At 39.1% G+C, this 21,511-nt stretch overlaps 1 protein-coding gene and 1 long non-coding RNA gene across 2 annotated transcripts in view; one reads left to right on the top strand and one right to left on the bottom strand.

Moving 5' to 3' along the window:
- Positions 1 to 2,369: 2,369 nt before the first annotated feature.
- Positions 2,370 to 11,132, bottom strand: LOC117399288 (uncharacterized). The gene is made up of 7 exons (XR_009328568.1): positions 10,883 to 11,132; positions 9,932 to 10,022; positions 9,685 to 9,845; positions 6,595 to 8,023; positions 5,790 to 5,921; positions 5,626 to 5,676; positions 2,370 to 3,925 (listed from the first exon to the last, which is right to left on the bottom strand). It is a non-coding gene; the product is annotated as an uncharacterized LOC117399288 (long non-coding RNA).
- A 3,361-nt stretch (positions 11,133 to 14,493) lies between these two features.
- Positions 14,494 to 21,511, top strand: part of LOC117399285 (brain acid soluble protein 1 homolog) — a 38,828-nt gene continuing 31,810 nt past the window's right edge. The window contains exon 1 of the mRNA XM_033998375.3: positions 14,494 to 14,719. The gene's annotated coding sequence lies outside the window, so the exon portion shown is untranslated. The remainder of the gene's footprint in view (positions 14,720 to 21,511) is intronic.

Below are 21,511 nucleotides of genomic sequence, written 5' to 3'. Positions count from 1 at the left end.
ACTGCAAAAACATGCCCCTTATGGGTACATAGTGCCAAACACACGTGCAAATGCATGTGTTAATTGTTGAATTGTATTGTTAAATTATCACCTGCACCTGGCAGTTATTGTAAATTAAAGCCAGGTGTAGAGTTTAAGAGAGAGACAGTCTGTTCTGACTGCTGAGTAGAAGGAAACAGGAAGATGTACCCTGTTGCCAAGCAGTCAAATGAAAGGTACTCTGTGTTACCGTGCTACAGTGTGTAAAACAGGGTGTTTGGTTGTTAATGGGTAAACAGCTTAGCTGTCCTGTTTATAGTTAGTGTGTTCCTGTATGTTTAGTTAGTGCTCGAGTAGAACTAGGTGTTTATTTTTGTATTATTAAATGTGCACGTAAAAAGCTCTAAAGGTTTGTGGTCGGGTCTACGTTTTTATAGGGGTTGAGAGCGGCTGTGTTACAATATTGAGTGCAGAAGTAAATGCTAGTTTAATCTTCCACTACAAAATAAGGATTCTGAACACTACAGAAATTCATTGAATAGTGAAGCCAGCTTCCAAAGCTACCATATAAAGAAAGAACTAAATCTAAAGCCCCTTTCCCACTGGCATTCCTACCTAGGTCCTGGCTTGCCAGGTCACAATCCCGCGTAGTGTGAAACCACGTACCTGGGTCGTACCCGGGTGCCAGCGACCCACCTCAGGATGTAGGCTGACATGCTTTGACCCAGGTTGAGTGAGAGAAAGCGATTTGACGGCCATTCGTGAGCCGACGTAATAACAAACAGCCACGCCTGCGTGAAGGTTTCACTTCTGCAAAGAACATTTCTGTTTAGCCATATTTTTGTTGATTGAGACACAGCATGAACCAGGTTGCAGCAGGGATGTAGAAATATTTGCTCCAATCAACATTTGGGCTGACTGTTCAATTCAGAGAAGCGTCAGTAACAAGTGGCTTCCGGGGCACTGATACATATATTGTGCACTTCTGTCTGTCACCCAGGTCAACCCTGTTTTATCAAAAGCAGTGTGAAATCATGTACCTGACCCACATGACACCGGGTCCTGACCTGAGTAGGTTCTGACCCGGGTAGAGCATGCCAGTGTGAAAGGGGCTTATTATTTTTCCCAGATTCTGGTTTGCAAAATTCTAGTAACAATCTTTACCCGGTTTAGGTATAATTTTGATTGTATAATCGTTGCTCTTTTGCTAATCTGTAATCCTCTGTTTGCTAATCCGAGGAGGCAGTGTGGTCCAGTGGTTAAAGAAAAGGGCTTGTAACCACGAGGTCCCCGGTTCACATCCCACCTCAGGCACTGACTCATTGTGTGACCCTGAGCAAGTCACTTAACCTCCTTGTGCTCCGTCTTTCGGGTGAGCCGTATTTGTAAGTGACTCTGCAGCTGATGCATAGTTCACACACCCTAGTCTCTTTAAGTCGCCTTGGATAAAGGCGTCTGCTAAATAAACAAAATAATAATAATCCATATCTGATGCCTCATATTCAAATTTAGCATGGCAAAATTTTTTTTTATCTAAGCTCACTCAATCGTAAACCATAAAGAAACACACATAATATAACACTATGCTCAAAGGTAAATTAAATGCAGTACTGTACTTGGTCACTGTTGACCTCTTGCCAATAAGAAAAAAAAAGCAGTACTATTTTAAAATAGAGTGACAGCTAAATATTTTTATTTAATAGGTGTCTCATTTCTGAAACTGTATGACTGCTCACATTACCTATCCTAATATGCCACAAGCTTTCACAGAAACAAACACCTATCCATAAAAGAAAGCTTCTAAAAACAGAATAAAAGCTTGTACACAAAACCATTTTATTTCACCAGTTGGAATAGTTGTGGATGTTCCCTAGATTACTCAGTGGAACATAAAACGTCACTATTCTTAGGTATTTACTTTACAAGCTGGTAAAAGGATATTGTGAAAATAACAGGTTAAATCTGCCATTTATTATCTTAGGAATTTTGGATATGTGTAACTTTCAAATTTATCACTACATGCTGCTAAACCTCAGGTCATAAACCTGTATTAAAGGACTTTTAAAGACATTTGATCAGTTTTGCGTATGTTTATCATTTTAGAACACACACTGTGACACCAAACTATAGTTTTATATAATAACTATCATATGCCCCTTGTGTTTCCTAATAGAAATCTCTAACTCAACATGCATGCCATGTAGCGGCGAAGGGTGTGTTGTTTTAGATAAATGCAAGTTTAATCTGTCTCCTGTGTTGTTGGGAAATATAAATTGTGTCGTCTTTCATGTATAGCAGGCAAAGCCTAAGAGCAACATTTTAAATATCTGTTAAAAATAACACTTCAGGAGTATTAAACACAAATAGGATAAACAGGTCAGAATTAATACCATAACCATTTCCATACAGTTTTGATGTTTGCATTCATAGGTTCTGTAAATGGGTTCATTTGAAGTAGCATTGGCATGCTTTATATTCCTGGAATTTAGTGTCATCTGTTTTGGATTTTATGACATATAAAACACACACAATACATCAAACGCGGCAGGGGAAGCGAACCGTAGAAAATCTCAATTTATAACAAGTCATGGAAACATCAACTATACAATAACAGGGCCATGGGATAAAGTGGGGCAGGGGGAGGGGTATTGGTCACTGCAATTACTGCACAGTATGAATATTCTTTATTTAACTTCAATGTGTAGTCTAGTACAGTAACATACATTTCCCCTGTCTTGGCTGTAAATACAAAATTAGAACCATCAATATTCAAAAACAAATGCCAATGACACAATACTATCCAGATCAACAGAACTACTGTACAAGGAAGCTTAAAATCATTAAATGAGTACTTAGACTGTTCAACTAAACATACAGTTACAGTGTGGAATGCATTTTAAGATCCAACAGGGATCTTGGGTATTTCAACACATTAGTTTATATAAAAAAAAAAAGTTTTATAAATTGCTTAACTACATCATGTCAGTACATTTGATTGCATTTAAAGAGTAAAACACATCCTGCGTGGACGGTATGGAATGTGAAATATGTATGCAAGTGTTTCAATACATTTGCTTGACAGAATACAGCTGTGGTTATTTTGTAAACATTTCCTGTAAAACACTGCATTTGTCATTGTAGAAACCACTACACCCTGCATTTCAATTAATGCAAGTAAAATGTGTGTTTCTGCAATGAATACAACAAAGCATACCTCATACATGCAACAGGTCACACTGTGCTACTTGTAAATACATCCAATGCAACACAATAATCAAAAGGGGCAAAATCTTCATTCACTATTCATGAGACTTGTCAAGGAATAGTATACTGCATTAATTGTGTGAAAAACAAAACAAACAATTTACCTGAACACTTTGTGGAACATCTACAAAGTATAAGAATTAACATCTCTACAGCTCCTGTTGCATGACATTTTTCAAATTAAGTACTTTGGAACCTCTTGGAATGAACATTCCATTCTGAAGTCATCTATTCTGAACTTTTTTGAAAGACAACTTGTTTACATACTGCTTTTTCCATCCAGCTGAAGAAGCATGTGTAGTTCGAAAGGTCCTGATACAATTTATCAGTTCATTTGTGTACCTATGTTACCTTTCTCTTTTTGATTTAACACCTTATGGTACAGAGTTTTCCTTTTTAAAATGTTATATATAAAAAGAAACGAACTACACGGCTTGGAAGAACATCCGATTGGTTAAACAGCATCACATGACCATATATATAGCGTATACCACAGCTTGCGTACCAAGAACCACTTCACACTGAATAAATCACTACATTAAAATTCCATGACAAAACTGCCATTTTATTATACAAAACCACTGCCAAAAATGAGTGACATTCCACCTATTTCCTTTAATATATTTGGGGATGAAATGCCAGATTACTGGTACACCAACTTTGAGTGAAGACAGAGGTCCACCTGAAAAAATAAAGTAAGTACACCAGCAAATAGAGTAGACACACAGAAATAGCTAAATGAAACAGAAGAATGATTTCCACTACATGAGTAGATGTTCACTTCATGCTGATTTGACATTCATTTTAAAGGAAATAAGTCAAAAGAAAACATAAGGGGATTATGACAGTGTAAGAAAAAAAAAGACTAATGAGTGCCTCACATAACAATGTCAAACTCTCCTGAAGATACAGCTTCAGCATCCTCACTCTCCGTTAACACTTTCGACCTCTCCTCACCTTTGAATTTCATGCTGTTCAACTAACCACTCCCTGTCAACTCCTGCTTATTGTACTATACTGTCCCCCTGGACCTCACTCACTTTCAATGAACTCTACCATCTCCTCCATCTACCCCAGCTGTCCTGTTAGGTGATTAATATCCATCTCTCCAACCCTAACCACTCTGCCAGATTCCTTCCTCTCCTTCATTTAAAGCTAGCCATCAACTGGACTTCACCTTCTCCAGGGCCTGCTGCCCCTGCACTCTCTCCGATCACCATCTCACCTTTCCTCTGTCTCTCCACCTTCCCCCACCACCGTCTCACCGCGCTCCTTTCCTCCCCCCACCCCATGACACTGCTGCCTCCATCCTTTTCTCCCTCACCTCCCAACCTGGCCGCCCCTCCCCTGGCTCCGCAAGAACCCATTTGCTGAAAAGAATCAGAAAAGAACCAAACTCCCTGTTGCCCTAGACCTCTACCGCTCCCTCCTCCACTAACAACCCCTGGAAACTATTCTCTACGTTCACCGACAACTTTTCCCTCCTCTAAAATCTGGTATCCACATACTCGAACACCTCTCCCTACCCCCTACTAACTTAACCTCCTCTCACTCTGACCTCTCCTCCCGGGCCACAAACCCACCACGTGCACCCCCTCCCCACGCAGCTCAAGCTGCTGCTCCTTCTTTCAACACCTCTCTGGCCTCTACCTCTGCCTTCAAAAAACAAGCCTCTATCACCCTCATTCAAAAAAAACCCACAAACACACCCCCTACCCTCAACCCCACCTCCCTCTAGAATTCATATCGTCTCCCTCTTACCCTTACTCTCTAAATGCCAGCTCTCTGCTTTTCTGTCTAAACACTCTTTGCTCAACCCTCTACAATCCAGTTTCCACTCTGCTCCCTCCACCGAAACTGCTGTCTGTCACCAACTTGCTAAACTCTGCCTCTCCTCCATCTCTTTGTTGCCTTTAACACTGTCGATCACTCTATTCTCCTATCACCTTGCTGACCTGGGAATCTGGCACAGCTCAAACTCTCTGAACAGGAGTGCCCCTAGGATCAGTCTTGGGTCCTACAGCTGCTCCCTGGGCCCCCCTCATCACATCCTATGGCTTCTCATACCATTTCTATGCCGATACTCAGATCTTCCCTCTCCTATATCTGACCTCTTCTCCCCCTACTCTGATCTCTATTCCTCGAATCCACCATCCTCTCTCCCTCCTCAACCAAGAACCTCAGAGTACACCCCAGACCCTTGCCTCTCCTACTCCCAGCACATTGGCCCGCTAGCACACACCTGCCATTTATGCCTGAGCAACAAAGAATCCAACCCTGCCTCACTAAACTAGTCCTCATCCAGGCCCAGGTACTCGCCCACATTTAAAAAAAAAAAAAAAAAAAGTTACGTGGATATGAAGGGGTGTACCAGATACCAACCTCTTGCTATACGGGCCTTCAGATTCAGGACACCTCTGGCTTTATTGTGGCCTGGGAAATCAAGAAATTGAGTCATAGTAGCAGGTAGATACTGGTAGTCAGGATAGAGTTTACCAATAGTGTCCCAGGACTGGGACAGCTAAACTAGGCACTAGAAGCCATACCTCTCTGCTCAGAGCTGTAAGGATGGAACTGCAGGGATCCAAGACCTCTTCCAGAGTAGGGGGCAGGGACAGCCTTCCTTTCAGCTAGCAGTTATGGTGTCATTGAGGTGGTAGCGGCAACGGATTGTCAGCCTAGGTGAGAAGCTTTGCACAGAACCAGTTATTTGTAGTATTTGATAATACCACCAAGGTCTTTAAAATGCAGTTGAAACGCATTACTGTACAACATTTATAATTCATGAAAGGGTACCTTCAGGAGTTAAATCTTCACAGAAAATATGCAGTTAACTATTGGACAGTGTGCCCCAAGTCCAAAGTCAGTATTAAAGAGGTGCCAATGTAGTTGGTACCCATTTCAGGCAGTTGGGTGCCATTGCTGTACTGGTCACTGCCCTATAAAAGTGCAGGACTCTTCATGCTCACCTGTATTCAGAGTCCCTGGTGATAACTGGAGCATTGGCTGGGAACAGCGCTCTGGTATACACCACCTTATTCTCATAGATCAGCTAGTTCTCCACAATGTGAAACAGTACCATAGCAAGCCATCAATATTAAGCCGTCTCCCCCCCTCCCCCCCCCCCCCCCCATAGCAAATTTAAAAAAAGACGGACCAACAGGAGTTGCCACTTGGGCTTGTCAATTTTAAATTAAAAAAAAAAGCAGTTCAAGGGGAAGCAATCTTGCAGTAGTGTTTAGTAGGGCAGACATGGGATACGTATTGCATCTAGTACAGTCCACCAATACAAGACCTGTATGAAGGGCCATTGCAAGAGTTTACAGCACCATGCAGGAAACCCAAGGTCACCTTGCTCCTGGTGCCACATGTGTTGCCACTGAAGGTGAAGAGAGCCCTAGTTGAATCAAACTCTTGAGTTTGCAGGTCTTATCCAGCAGGGTTGTCTTGCTGGGTTCCACTACAGGTATGGGCTCTATGGTCACAGCCACCACCATCATCACACCATTAGGCATGCACGCTGAAGAGAATGGGGTGAAGTTGACGCATTCAATGAGAACTTGCTGCATGAAACAGTTAAAGATTGCCACACCAAATAGTGTACCAAGTGGCCTCTAAACAATACCTTCAGCTATTGCCAAAAGTCCTGCAGCATCCTGTAGAATTAATTTACAAAGCCTGCCAAATACTATTACCATATAAAATAACACAGCGCTTTGTAGTTACCCCCTCCATATACTTAGCCGACAAACAATATCTCAAAGTCCAATACTGCTGTTTATTACTCAATCCTAAAATTCTAGGTAATGCAGAACTTCTGGCCATATCTGTAGTCTCAAAGACCAGGTCATTGGTCTAAAAGGATCATGCTATGGTGCAGGTTTACTGGTAGAAGCCTTCACCAATAGGAGTAGAGACATCACCTAGCTGATGCCAGTTGCTTGTCTGCAGACCAAGAGGCCAGGGCTAAGTAGACCATTTTAGAAATTGGGTAAGTGGTATTACGGTTTGTTGCACTGAAACTGCAAGCAATGTGATCAGTGGAATATTCTCTATAGCAATGGAGAAGGAGTCAGGTATACGGCTAAAGTGTATATTAGAGCTTGTTTAGTCAACACATGTATAAATGGCAAGGCATGGAAGCAGGGAGGTGCAGAGCACCAAGACAGAAAGTCAAGCCCACTTGGTGGAGCCACTTACCTAGCAGCTGCTTGGTAGGAAATTGACAGCGCTGTACAGCCGACAGCACCAACGCGAGTGTCTCAATATTGATTAGGGTCAGTTCTACTCGAACAAAGAGGCCTCGGAGAGAGATATCCTGGGAAGAGGGAGACAAGCGACACTGGAAATCCCCTTAAAATAGCCGTCCCAGTTTGATGGCACACCAGACAGAGGAACAAGCTTTTCAACCTAGTCATGCTGGGATATCTACAGATTTAACTCAGGTTTGCTCAAATACACAAACAAGGAAAAGTCTCAAATCCAGGACTAGAGAATGTAACCCTACAACACCCAGTTCAGCCTCTAGGGAGGCTCTGCCAAGTACATCCCTAGAGGCCCCCAGAAACGTGTACCTCATACATGCAGCCGATACTGAAGAGCGGCACCTCTAGACTAAACTTGGTCTGGTTGGCGACGATGTAGCCCTGTTGAGCCGCCAGCTCAGAGGCAAGCTGGTGTTTCTCAATGTATATATGTCCCAGAGGTGGTCCATGTTCCCACGCGTCACTTCAAAAGACGATGCTCTTTTCAGTACAAGAGCCCTTGATCACAGGATGTACTAGGGAGGCAAGAGAAGAGTGAAGAGCCTGAAGTGTATGCCAATAACCCCCCCCCCCCCAGGCCTCACTTGGTGCCCTTCTTGCAAGCCAAGCCTAGTGGGACAACATTCCTGCAAGACAACACATGGTCACATGTTGCTTGTGTCCAGACAGCTTTCTTGCAGAATGTGAGAGTCATGCCACGGATGCCTTATTCCCCAGACCAGAGCCCAATTGAACATTTGTGGGGTGAATTTCAGCAGCATGTGGCTTCTAGGGCTCAGAGACCACAGAACAGGCAAATGCTCATCCAGGCAAGACAAGAGGAATGGACCAGGATTCTACAAGACATCCAAAACCTGGTGCAAAGCACGCGTCGCAGATGTACTGCTTCCAACAGTGGCCATCCCCCCCCCCCCCCCCCTGCAGGGAGAGTAGCTTGCCAGTCTTCCGTATCCATCCCTTCCTGAGCAATAACTGGCACATTTCTCCTTACAGATATCTGAAGATGACAAGGGGGATAATGTTATATAATTATTTAGGTTCAGACCTCCCTATAGTTTAAAGATGATCTAGGAGCCCATCACATTAGAGAAGTAGCTGGCTAGATCAGCCAAGAGGAACCCTGTTAGAGGCACCGGGCTCTGAAGTCAGAACCAGTTACAATTAAGCTATGCTGCAAGAAGTCTGCTGAGAATTTGATACAAGTTTCTGAAGGAGTACAATGTAGAACTGGCAGAAGTGCTTCACTATACAGGGACAAATCCAGGGCTATGCAGCACTACACCCATATTAGTCAAGGCACTCTGGGTGTGGATTTAAAGTCAAGCATGATGCCTAAAGTTATAGAAATGCAAAATGGATTTTATATATATATATATATATATATATATATATATATATATATATATATATATATATATATATATATATATACACACACACACACATATACACTCACACACACTTTCATATTACCATGCTGCTGTGCATGAACATTTCATTTGTTTAGCAGGTCAAAGGTTAGTGTTGTACAGTTTCAATTATCCAAGTGGAATTCCACTTAGATTAGGGTGGGTGAAGTCTGAATTTTGCCTAGGGAGAGCACCAGGTGCTGCTGCTCATGAACTTTGAATGCCATCTTTCTGCAGTTCAAATATAAATGCCCCAGTAAAACAAACAAATCATCGACACTGCATGGAGGACTGCGCATCTAGAGAAAGAAACAAACCCACCCCACACACTTGCAAAGAAACAGAACCAGCACAAGAGTCTGCAGAAAGCACCAAGCCATGAAAGCTACATAACCTCTTTGGCTCTTATATGGACTTGCAAGACAGTGTACACCAATTTGGATTTGTAATCCAAATAACGCAAAGACATAGGTTTCCAAAAAGATTCGACAATAGTCTATTCTGTGCATCCACAGACTTAATACAATTAGTGTTTGGTATTCTGTCCTAAACCAGATTCAGTTGCAACAGGTTGACAAATTATATGGGGGAAAACATTTACTGAATTGGAGTAGTCTAATGTTTTATTGCAACTGGTACCATAGTGGTGCAAGAACGGTAGTTTACACACACACAAAAAAAAAAAAAAAAAAAAAAGGAGAGAGAGAGAGAAAAGCCATGAATTTACAGGGCAACATGGTCGCTTGTAATAATGCTGGCATACATACGGAGTTGGCCGTGTGAAGAGTGACCGCACAGGACTCGCCTTGCTGGAGACATGACAAGCAAGGAAAGAAGCCCTGAATATCAGGTCGCCGGGGATATTAACGGAGAAGGTAAATCCACAGGATGCGGATTACGCATCGTCCAGAGTGAATGCCGTCATTACCTATAAAAAACAAAAAAGGTTTAATTGTATTTATTTGCAGGATGCCTCAACATACAAGTTACTGTTACCGATCAGATCATATTTACCAATGATAGCGAAGCGAAAACTCCCTCCAATTAGGAAGCTTCTTTTAGTCGTCATCCAGAAGTATCAGTCCCGACACTCATTAAAAGGTTCCTGCGGGCAAAGAGCTGAGAGACTTAGGCCCTGTCCACACTATGCCTTTAAACCGCATTAGTTGCATTTAAGCCGGCTACAAATGGCTTGCATCCACACTATGCAGCATTTAATACCACTCGAGACCACCTCAGGAGGTAGTCTCGAGTCCGGTTCTAATTAGATCGCATCAGGTAGTGCGGTTTATCAGAAGTCTAGACGCTGTAATACCAAACTACTTGGCTCAGGCAAGATATGAAGGTAACAACAAATTGTTTTGTAATTAACAGATTTTTCTGAGTTTAAAACAGAATCTGCTCAATTTGTTTAAAGGGACTTCACCCGATTAAAAATAAAACTTCAAGCCCTACTTTGTGTTCTGGATTTACCTTTTCCACAATACTTATTTCTTTTTAGTAATATGGACCTCTTAATATAGGGCATAATATTTTAAAATAAAATACAATACAGTGCATGGTAGTATACTATCGTATTAAATTTCCACGGTTCGTTGCGCTACTAGGAACTGTAACCAAACTATTCTAAATTAGACTATTCAGAGAGCTAACCGGTTTTAATGCTGAACACAACGCTGGGTATACGGCGCATACAGTGCGCTTTTAAAAGCAAGAACGTGCTTGGGCAGAGACAACTTGTAACAACATTTCAGACAAAACCTCCCGTTTAAGCAGTTCAAGTGTCATCTACAGAAGAACATGTAACCATTAAAATAAACACCACTTACTAGGTGACGCTTGTGCCTTCGCATCCAAAATGAAAACAGTAACGCAAGCATCTAAAACTGCGTAGCCATTAATGGATAACTTGCGAAAATGAAAGACGTAAACAAACAAAACACTATAATAACACACCAAACTCACCCTAAAAGGAGTTTAAAATCCATAATACCCATCCCTCGTGCCAAAGCCAGCAACCAACCCACAAGCTGCAGTTTGTGTATTTATAATAAAGAACCCGATATACTCGCTTGCTATAGTCGGGATTATAAAGCAGCCTGCATTTAACTGCAACCAATCGGGGCGGCAGCACCTGAATCAGTTTATTGTAATTATCTTAATTATTGACAAATACTGCGTGTTCATCATTCGCCCCTCCATGTTGGATCCAAATTCCCGCTTACTTACTGCATGATAAGAACGCTGTGTGAGCCAAAATGGCGTCAAGACCCATAGCTATGATCCAGACGGTGTATGGTAAGGAGGGATGGATCTGGCAATGAAATTGGGCAAACAGCTATGTGCTGAATAAATACCACGGATTAGCTCCAAAAATACCACTCGTTCGAGCCTCTCTTTGTTGTTGTAAAAACAATGGGTGATTCCAAATGTATAGAAAAAAAACGTAAGAAATGCAATTGACTTTTTTTTTTTTTTTTAAAGATTAAATTAAATTAGATTGATACTGATGGCTAAACAATGCTAATGGTTCTAACTGTTATGTTATCTCCACGATTCTAAATATATATTATTATTATTATTATTATTATTATTGTCAAAGTATATTTAATGTAATGTTCATGAACCCAGTAAACCAAATATAGATTCTCCCTAGTTTGTAATGTGCAGTTCGTGAACGACTCGTTCTTTCCGGTTGAAATAAACCTACGTAAACAATCTTAATGCGGTCTACATTGATTGGTTTTGTGTCATTGAATCAGTGACTCAAATGAACGAAATGAATCAAATGAATCGAGTCACTAAAAATAATCAAACTGCCCATCACTACAAAAGGTTCACTGATCCGAATCACCGCAGCGCTTCATACTTTAGTGCCACCTAATGGTAGATCTGCACAACCCAATGTCTTAAAGTTAAGGCATTACCAAATGTAACGGAACTATCAATAATAGTGACATTGTGCAACTACACTATTAGTTTACACAGAAGGCAATAACCCTTAACATATTTTTGATACACATTATTAAGCAATTATTAATGCTCCCAGATATCTTCTGAAATGTTGGTTCACTAAATGGTAAGGCATCTTGATCTCTTTGGAGTGCTTCATAATCCATTGGTAGTAATTTAAAAATGTAAAATTAATATTGTAACGCCCAAAACACTCCGCGGCATAAAAGACTAGTGTTTTGAATGTAAGTTGCTAACACACTGAGTGCAACGAGCGTACGTTCAAAACACTCCCTTTCAGAAAAAAACAAAAGTACATATTTTTGTATACAAAACGTTGTTTACAAAACTCTTATGTTGTGTTCTCACAGCAAAAAATATGTTTGCATCAGAAATCCTGAAATGAACTTAGCTCCGGATGGCATAGCACCAATGTCATTTCTGAGTATTTTGAAATTACAAAATACTCAGACATGTATATTTTTCAATACAAAAAACTTATACATTTGCATTTGCATTACACATTACAAAAATACAAATGCATTTATATTCAATACTGCCCATCCCTGACTGTGCTGTACCCGAAAGAATGACGATGACCACTGTTGTTCAAAAATAGCCTAAGGAATGAAAAAGAGGCAGGCACAATACGATTGATAGAGTATTACCGATATTACCTTTTCTATACATTATTACCTTTTCTATACATGTATAGTGTATTTGACACAAACACTTGGTCGCCATGTATTTGGAAATAACTGCTGTACGTTTGTTTACACGGTTTGAAAACAAGACTGCCTTGGCACATACGTGGTGGTTATAACGGAATAAGAAGAGCGTCTGAAGGGCCACTTTCTTTTTATGACCTTTGCATGATTTTCAGCACCTCGCCAGCAATATGATATATTCTCAGCGTATTGTTATTTGCTCGCATTGAGGAGTAAAGGTACTGATAATTGTTCTGGCAGTTGTGTATTCTGAATAGCAGTTACTTTTATATTATTTTTGAACTGCTTTATCCTCAAAAGACAACCAAAATAGCTAAAAACAAAATCTATCAGTTCGGCAATGATAAAACGTCCATTCCCGGGTTTTGATTTAACAGTTTGTCTACTGCAGCATTCTTCTCCCGTTACTTGAACAATAGCACATTTACACAGATAAGTATAATGGTTTCGCACGTAAAACTCTTTAATTTTAATACATTCATAATACAATAACAATTGAATGGTGTGGGAATATGTACAATACATTTATTGGTAAAGAATATACTGCAGTTCACAAATTAGGGGACAGAGGGCGCCTGAAGTCTATTCAATAATATGCAGAAAAAATCTTTAATGCAATATGATGTACAAGTAGTGGACAAAAAAAAAAATGGAAACACCAATGTAAAGTCACTTAAGGCGTTGGGCCACTATGGTATCCCGCTCTGTGGAGTTCTCGGCGGACCGTTTTTGATGAAACTGGAAGCTCGCACCCCAGGTTGAAATTTGTAGTCAACTGATCTGCAGTTGCTCGCCTGTTTGCCTTGCACTTCAAATTAATGCACGTATATCACGATCCTGGAGTATGCGCTTCCGCCCACTGTTGCCCTTTGCCGATTATGTCTTTCCGGCGTAGTTCCATGCAGACATCACCTTAGACACCATTGCTCGTGAAACATCAGCAATTTGAGCTGTCTTGGTCACTGAAGCTCCTGCCAAACACAACCCCAACAATCACCCCTCGTAAAGTCACTGAGGTCTCCTCTTGCAGCCATGCTAGCCATAATTATAGGCAACCAGGCCTGTCCAGCATTTTTATACGTGACCCTAGCATGCTGGCATGTTATTTGCTTAATTAACGCATGAGCCACACCTGTGTGGAAGCCCTTGCTTTCAATAGACTTGGTGTCCCTCATTTACCCAGGTGTTTCCATTTTTGTTGTCCACTACCTGTATATCTGGGTTATTTTATGTTTTCTTTTACTGAAAACAGTCCAATCAGATCAATTATGCATATTTAAAAATACTTATTTTCAAATAAAACAATATGTATCAGAAAACTATCTGTGTTTTGTGTACATTAGGTCTATTTTAATTAATACTAGATTTGTTCAGCTAAAATAGATTTACAGTTATAAAGAACGCCGAAAATAGTAGTCGTAGTAGGCTATTATTTATTTTATATGATGTGGGATCGTTGTTGGAATTGTCAGCAATGGCTGGCGGTCGAAACTGGTAGCGTAGTGGTTGTTCAAGGTGGTTCAAGAGACTGTAATTCTTGATTCAATATATTGCGCTTGGGTTTTAAATACCAATTTTGTTGAAATGTTTAACAAAAGAAAACTTAAATAAAAATACAAATAAAAAAAATAAAAAACGTAATAAGAAAACAATGTACAGTTATTTGCACTTATTATTAGGGCGTCTAGACTTCAGACAGGTTTTCACACACGTTTTACAAAACGTCATATCCATGACTTAAATATCATATCATATTATAAAGCAATCGGTTAATCGAAGTTCGCGTCATTTATTACACTAGTGAAATAAATCCACCTCGGTGAGGATTAATCATTTCGTGTAGACTTTTTTGGTGTTATCTGAGGGGCTTGACCGAATTTTTCACTGTCTGATATGCAAAGATCCACAGTGGGTTAGAGCGCCCTTCTGGTTGTAGTGTGTAAGATTTGAACTGCCCCCAGCTACTGTGTGAGAGACTGAGTTGGAAATGCAGAGACAGCAACGCAGAACACTACCCGAATAGGCAGAGCTACTGAGCAGAGACAGAGACACCACCGCCGAAAAAAAAAGAATCAACCGACATTTCAGGAGGGATTCCTTTAGAACTTCACTGCAAAGCACGGTAAGGGACACAGACACCAGCAGTGCTGCATTCTTTTGTGGTTGTTATTATTATTATTATTATTATTTTATATTAGTAGTGGCACAAAGAACGTTCCCAATATGATCATTCCAGTTATAGTTGTATCTGGTTAAATATGGTGCATTCGATGTGGATGAAAGTGGAGAAAATCAAGCCAATATACAATTAGGAAAATAACACCGACAGTTGTTACTATTTTAACATGTATCTTTTGCATTTTACAGACAAAACCACGAAATAAGTAATTGTAACGCTAAAACGTTTTCATTCTGCAAATCCAGTCCACCCTCCCACCTCTGCTACACAAATTAGTGTTGCTATTTTTTAAAAATGTATGAGCAGCAGTTGGATTTAAACTTTTAGGCATAGTCCAAATTAAAGTGATTATCAGTTGGATACTGAATAATCGTGTATATGAATAAAATATTAAAATATAAACGCAGCTTGGATCAATATATTCATATTTCTATATTCTAAACTTGTGCATATATCTATCTATATATATATATATATATATATATATATATATATATATATATATATATATATATAATTAAATAAAATAAACCGTGGCTGTAACAATAAGAAATGATACACCCCCACCTCCTTTTTGTCTGTTTTTGGGGGTGTGTGCTTGGCTGGATACAGACACATTTGTCTGGCTGCATGCACGGCAAAGAACTGCCCAGCCTGATCATCAATACCGGTAGCAGTAAAATATATTTTACTACTCACGGAAGAAGTTTACTTAATTTAAATCCTGAACAGTATTTTTGTCTAGCTTTGTGATGTGTGTTCGCCACAATTATTATTATTATTATTATTATTATTATTATTATTATTATTTATATGAACTGTCGTAATTTGTTGCATTTCTATTTATTTTTATTTTGTAAAACTCACTTTAAGTGTTATACCGGTATATGTTTTTTTTTTTTTGTTTTTTTTTTTGCTTTTTTTTATACCTTTTAATTACATTGATTACCGTTAACAGAAACACACCTAATGAATTAGCGTGGCGCATGTGTGCATCAATATACACTGCAGATCATATGTCAATATACTGGACATCACTTACCCGTTTGGAATGAATGAATCCAGTTCAGTAATTGTTCTAGTCCTTTGTTTCACAGGGCACATGCGCAATGAGCGCAGGGTGTGGAAGTAAGAATTTTTTTTTCCAGCAATAGCTGCAATAGGAGTCAGTGACACAAAGGTGTTTTTGTACCAATAATTTTAGTTGTGTGTCTTGAAAGGCTGCGGTGCCATTTTTAAAACGGTTCTTAATTCATATGGCTGCTTTAGATTAAGCTTTGTTAATGGACAAAACAATCGGGGTTTGCCAGACATACATTATACACCGGTTTAAAAATGCATGTGTTGGATGGAAAATGAAACACAAATGTACAATTACTTTGCTCCACCATCTCTTAAAATTAGTAGGACAAGTGCATCAATATACATTACTGAGGCGTTCTATTTAATGAAATTAATTAATATGTATTTTTTAATGTTATATTAATGTTAATTAATTTATATTAATATTGAATTGCAATTGTAGGATTGGACATAAAAAAAGATATGGATTGTGTGTCTCTTCTTATGACAGAACACAACAAGCTGTGAATCAACCTAAAGACACACAGTTTCTAGTGGAAAATCCAAAAATCAGGTTCAAAAGTGTTTGTACAATGATGCATTAAAATAAAAATGCATATTATATTTATACAATATATATAGCCAGTATTTGTAAAATTGAATTGGTGCACATTCTACAGCCACCATTTTGTGCAGTTTGTACAGCCACCACATAATTCTGTAGTTCAAGGATAGGCAATCTTGGCTCTTCCCTTTCATGTCTGTGATTCATGCTGACTATTCTTGGCAGTCTGGGTTGCCACGTTGACTAACGTTTTTGTACAGTTTAGTCAGAATTGAAAATATATTTCTTTATGGAATGCTTAAATTGCATAAGTAACCAAAGCCATGGTTGTGGTGAACATGGGGCTCTTAGATCAGTTCTGAATCAAAAAAACTGGGTTTCATTACAAATTAAAATTTAGTTCTGATAATTCTAGGTTGAACCAAGATCCCAGTTATGATGTTCATATTTTTTAAATTAGTCATTGCAAGAAGCCCTGTCTTCCACCAGAATGTGGCGCAATTAAGGGTTGAGGACACCAGTCAAGTTTTTTGGTTACATTGAGATACAGCTATTAAACATGCAAGAACGTTCTGTTTTTTCTTTCTTGGCGAGAATGGGCACTACTAACATGACATCAATCCAGAGGAATCACTTGGCCTGCCCAATTACTGAATTCAGTCAAAGCACTGTTGGATGAACCTTGATGGAGTGATCATAGAGCTCAACTATCAGACTATGCATCATTAAAGGTGGGGTGCAATGATTTTTCATTTTATTTCAGAATTCACTTGTATAGTACTGTTGGTAGGTCAATAAAAGTATCTGTGTAGTTTTAATGTATAGGTTTTAACACTAAGTGTATAAAAAATAACTCTGAAGTTGACACCTCTATGAAGAGTCCAGCTCACTCGAAGCTGCGGCTAATTTATGCGTGACATCACACCAGGACAAGCTTGCCATCCCGCCCGCTGCTTTCCTGCATTACCGCTCATCAAAACACAATGCACCCGGTGGGGGGGTGGGGGGGTGGGGGGGTACCATGGTAAATAGGTGTGTAATATACGGTTGCTCCAACACAGCTGGGCCATTGGTATCTCTTCACAAGTTTCCTAAAAAGCCGGTACGATGCTGGCAATGGGTGAAGTTCGTGAGGAGGACCTGGGATTGGGATGCTAAGCCCAACAGCAGCTGCATCTGCAGCACCCACTTTACCAAAGACAGCTTTATTAATTTAATGATGTTCAAGATGGGTGCTGTTAAAAAAGTTAAATTAAATAAGGATGCAGTACCATCCATTTATCCGGGTGGTACCTGCAGGAAAGCAACATCTTCTTCTAGTAAAAAAAAGTAAAATCATCTCTTACTGTTTGATGAAAATATGTATAAAGTCGTGCAATTATATACCCAACAACCTCCCATGTACATTATTAATAAATAATGTGATAAAATGATCACCTTATCTCACGTTCTCGTATGCATTCCTGAGAAGTGTCTGAATTTCATCGCGACACTCCCGCGTAAGATCTTCTGCCTCTGGAATATTTAGATCGTCACTCTTAACATAAACTTTAACTTTATTTATTTATTATTATTTTCCCCATCCGACCTGCGAAAATATCTTAGGCTACTTTATGATGTTGATGTAGGCTATATCAGATTCTAATAGGCCCTCTTGTTTGATTAATAACTAAATTCCAGTAACGAGCTACAGCAGGGATGCATAGATGCAACAATCAAGCGATATTCTTCAAAATAAATTCATCGTCTGAATGAGGATGCTTGGCACACGCTTTTCACTAAAACAGGCGTGAAAATACTGCCAAGAACCAAAATAAAAAAAAACATGAAACTGACACAAAAAAAATTTAAGTGCTGCACTACCATCAATAGACTACAACAAACCACGGAAGAGAGAGAATTAAGTGCAAATGTAAACAAGCTTTTTTTTTTACATTGTGAAGCCAATATAAATGAAGCACAAGACCAACATTTCTAATCTGTTTGATTTAAGATGCTAAAACATCCGAACCGGTAACATCGCTTTCACTTCTATCCTCCATCTGCTGCATTTGTTTACAGTGGGTGTCCTGGTGTGACGCCACGAATGTGAATGAAACTTTCAGGACATGTATAGAAAGTTTAGCTGCACTCAACAATGACTTTTTTATGTCATTACACCCCACCTTTAATAGAAAGAGCCAGTCTGACAAATAATTGGTGCCAATTAGCTTTCCATATAGATTCTTTCCTATGTATTAACACTAATGTTTTGTGTTTCATATTTCTGGGTTATGTGCGTCTAAGCTGAACTGTCCACATTATCATAACCTGTTGACCCACCCAACTACAATCCTTTAAACCAGCTTTGATGAATAAATTTAGTTCAATTTTATTTTCTCGCTTTTTTGTAACTAACCATATCAGATGGCTCTCGCTGTGCCCTGCGTGTTTGCTTGTCTGTTCCCAGATTATTATTATTTATTTCCACCACCACCCGTGATACTTGCCACTAATAACACAACTCTGCTATCGATTACAGAATTACAGGATTTTTTTTTTCATTAATTCAGGCATCTGGGTTGGTTGGGCTAATGAAGGTTATTTTTGTATCTTCAGAAATGCTCGCCTGAACTTGATTAAATCATACCATTGGACATATTCTTTCTGGGTCTTTTTGTGTACTGTGAGTGAATGCAGGTTCATGGTTTGATAGCTGTATCTTGGGATTCAATTCAAACTTTGCATGGTCATTGGTTATGAAATGCTAATACTACACACTGCAGATATGGGTCTTGGTGACTTCTCACGGTACTACTAATATCTAATGTGTTATTTATACCCTTGGCTGTAATATGATTAAACTGTTTTTTTGACAGACAATAGGCTTGTGATATCCTTTTAATGTGGTGTCAGCAAAGCTGTTTTGTCATACTTGTGTGTGATGGTATAACTATGCGTTGGTTCATAATACATTCGTCTCCGGCTAAAAGAACACCCCTCGGGAAGCAAGCAAAGTGTTCTTAGAGCCGAAGTCTTCTCTGAGACGGAGTTAGCCACCAGACACAATAGGAATCAATAAAAAAATAAATACATATGTATTACTTGTCATGACACGCGTGCATCAACATATGAAATGAACTGAATAAATACAAGCAAAACAACAGGCAAGTGTATGTTAATAAAACATAATAATAAAGTTACAGACAAACTAATGTTAATCAAACTATTGAAGAATTGAAAAAAACAAAACCCCAATACGAGGAGGAAATGTAGATTAATTAGTAAACAGGAGAGAAGTTTATTGGATCTACACCTTACAAACTTTAAAACCGAAAGGCCTTAACGAGGATTTTGATCTGCGATCTATGCTATAACAGCTTTTTGATACAAGCAATGTGATTGGACTTGCCGGTATCATTTTGATTGTATTGCGGACATTTGGGAGTGTTTCATCAAGTATTTGTAATGTCTGTACTTAAATTTATTGAACAGTTTTCTTCATATATTATGAATTAATTCCGGAAGTGTTGCACTGGTTAAATTGTGAAGCTTTTGTGACATTTAAATATGTTATATGTAATAGTATATGATATACTACATATAATGTTATGACTTATGGTTTAGAGATGCCCTCTAATAGGTGTAATTCTATTCAGTAGTATGAAATTTGATGGCTCTTGAATAATTGATATCCGGTTGAAGATTATTCAATTGAACTGATTGATTGGTGACAAGTGTGCTTTCTTTTCAAATGGGTTGACATTTCCAAGATGATTATGCTCTGATGAAGGTCTGATGACCGAAACGTTAGCTAATGCAGGTGTTTGATTTATTTTGAATCAAACTAAAGCAAAACAAGACGGTCAAAAAGCTTAAATCGTTATGTACTATGAAATTAGCTGCCTGGTGTGTTTCTTTCTATCACAATGACAGAGGCAAAAATAATGGCCGTTACTTAGGGTTAACTTAACGTTAATAAACTAACTGTCAAACTAAATTAACACAGCACCCCTACACACTTTACAAAATGCAGCAGCAATATACAAGACATGCACTTTATTTAACAGAATGGTGAAGCAACTCACCAGAACAGAAAACACCAAATTGCTCGGCGACTTGTGTCTGATTCAGGTTTTTTTCAAGAGCTCAAACAATTTCCAACTTTGTGTAACAATAGAAACAGCGGCACATTTTGCCGTTTGTTTACATACCGTTTTGTAGTGATGAGGTGCACTCGTGGAAATCAGAATACAAAATGATTCAGTGATATGAGTGAGGGCTGTTCTGGAAAGATTTATTAAACCAATCTGTGTCCCTCAAGACACTCTCACGATGACAAGTCACTTTTTTTACAAAACAGTACTGTGTCCGTTGTGAATCGCTGTCGGTGCCAAGAAGGTGTTCTTGTAAGTGAAGTTCCTGAACCTGTAGCCGGAGCATTTACAATGGGAAAAATCTGTTTCACCACAAAGGTGTTCCTTTAGGCAAAGTGTTCTCTTAGGAGGCGTTCCTATACGCGGAGACTACTGTATTAAGGAAAGCAGGGATGTTTAAATTGAATCTATCATGATGGTCCAGTGAGGCTAATCGTTGTATGAGTTGTGATGTGCTATAGACCATTGATTTAAACAAGTACATATATGCAATTTCACTGTCATTAGTCTTCATGAACTGCAATCAGTATGAGTACTGTTGACATGACGCTTAAGAAAGTAATTGTGCTGCTGCACAAACTTGTGATGCTCTCCACAGAAACCGGGTGCTGACAATCAGGTGAGGGTAATGTGTGTTTGGGCTAAGGGAAACAAATAAAGAAACAGCTGCTTGGTTTTGTGATGATTACTGCTTTTCTTAGATTCTGTGGAAAACAGCAATCCACCCAAATCCAAGTAACTGTTTCTTTAATGCACTCAACATCAATGACCCTCAACTGAATAACTGAAGAATCTGTTTGTGCAACTCTAATGTCTGTATGACTACTTTCCTATTTTCTTATTATTTTTCACATTATTGAGTTTGAATCACTCTCTTGGCCTATTGATCACATTCAGCAGGACCATATTTTTTAATGAATGCAATGTTTATTTGATCTTCTCCAGAGTTTAACATACTTGAGGTAGTTTAGG

Source organism: Acipenser ruthenus, chromosome 4 (assembly GCF_902713425.1).
Source record: "Acipenser ruthenus chromosome 4, fAciRut3.2 maternal haplotype, whole genome shotgun sequence".
NCBI lineage: Eukaryota > Metazoa > Chordata > Actinopteri > Acipenseriformes > Acipenseridae > Acipenser > Acipenser ruthenus.
Note: the sequence above shows the minus strand (reverse complement) of the source record. Positions and strands in the feature narration are given on the sequence as shown.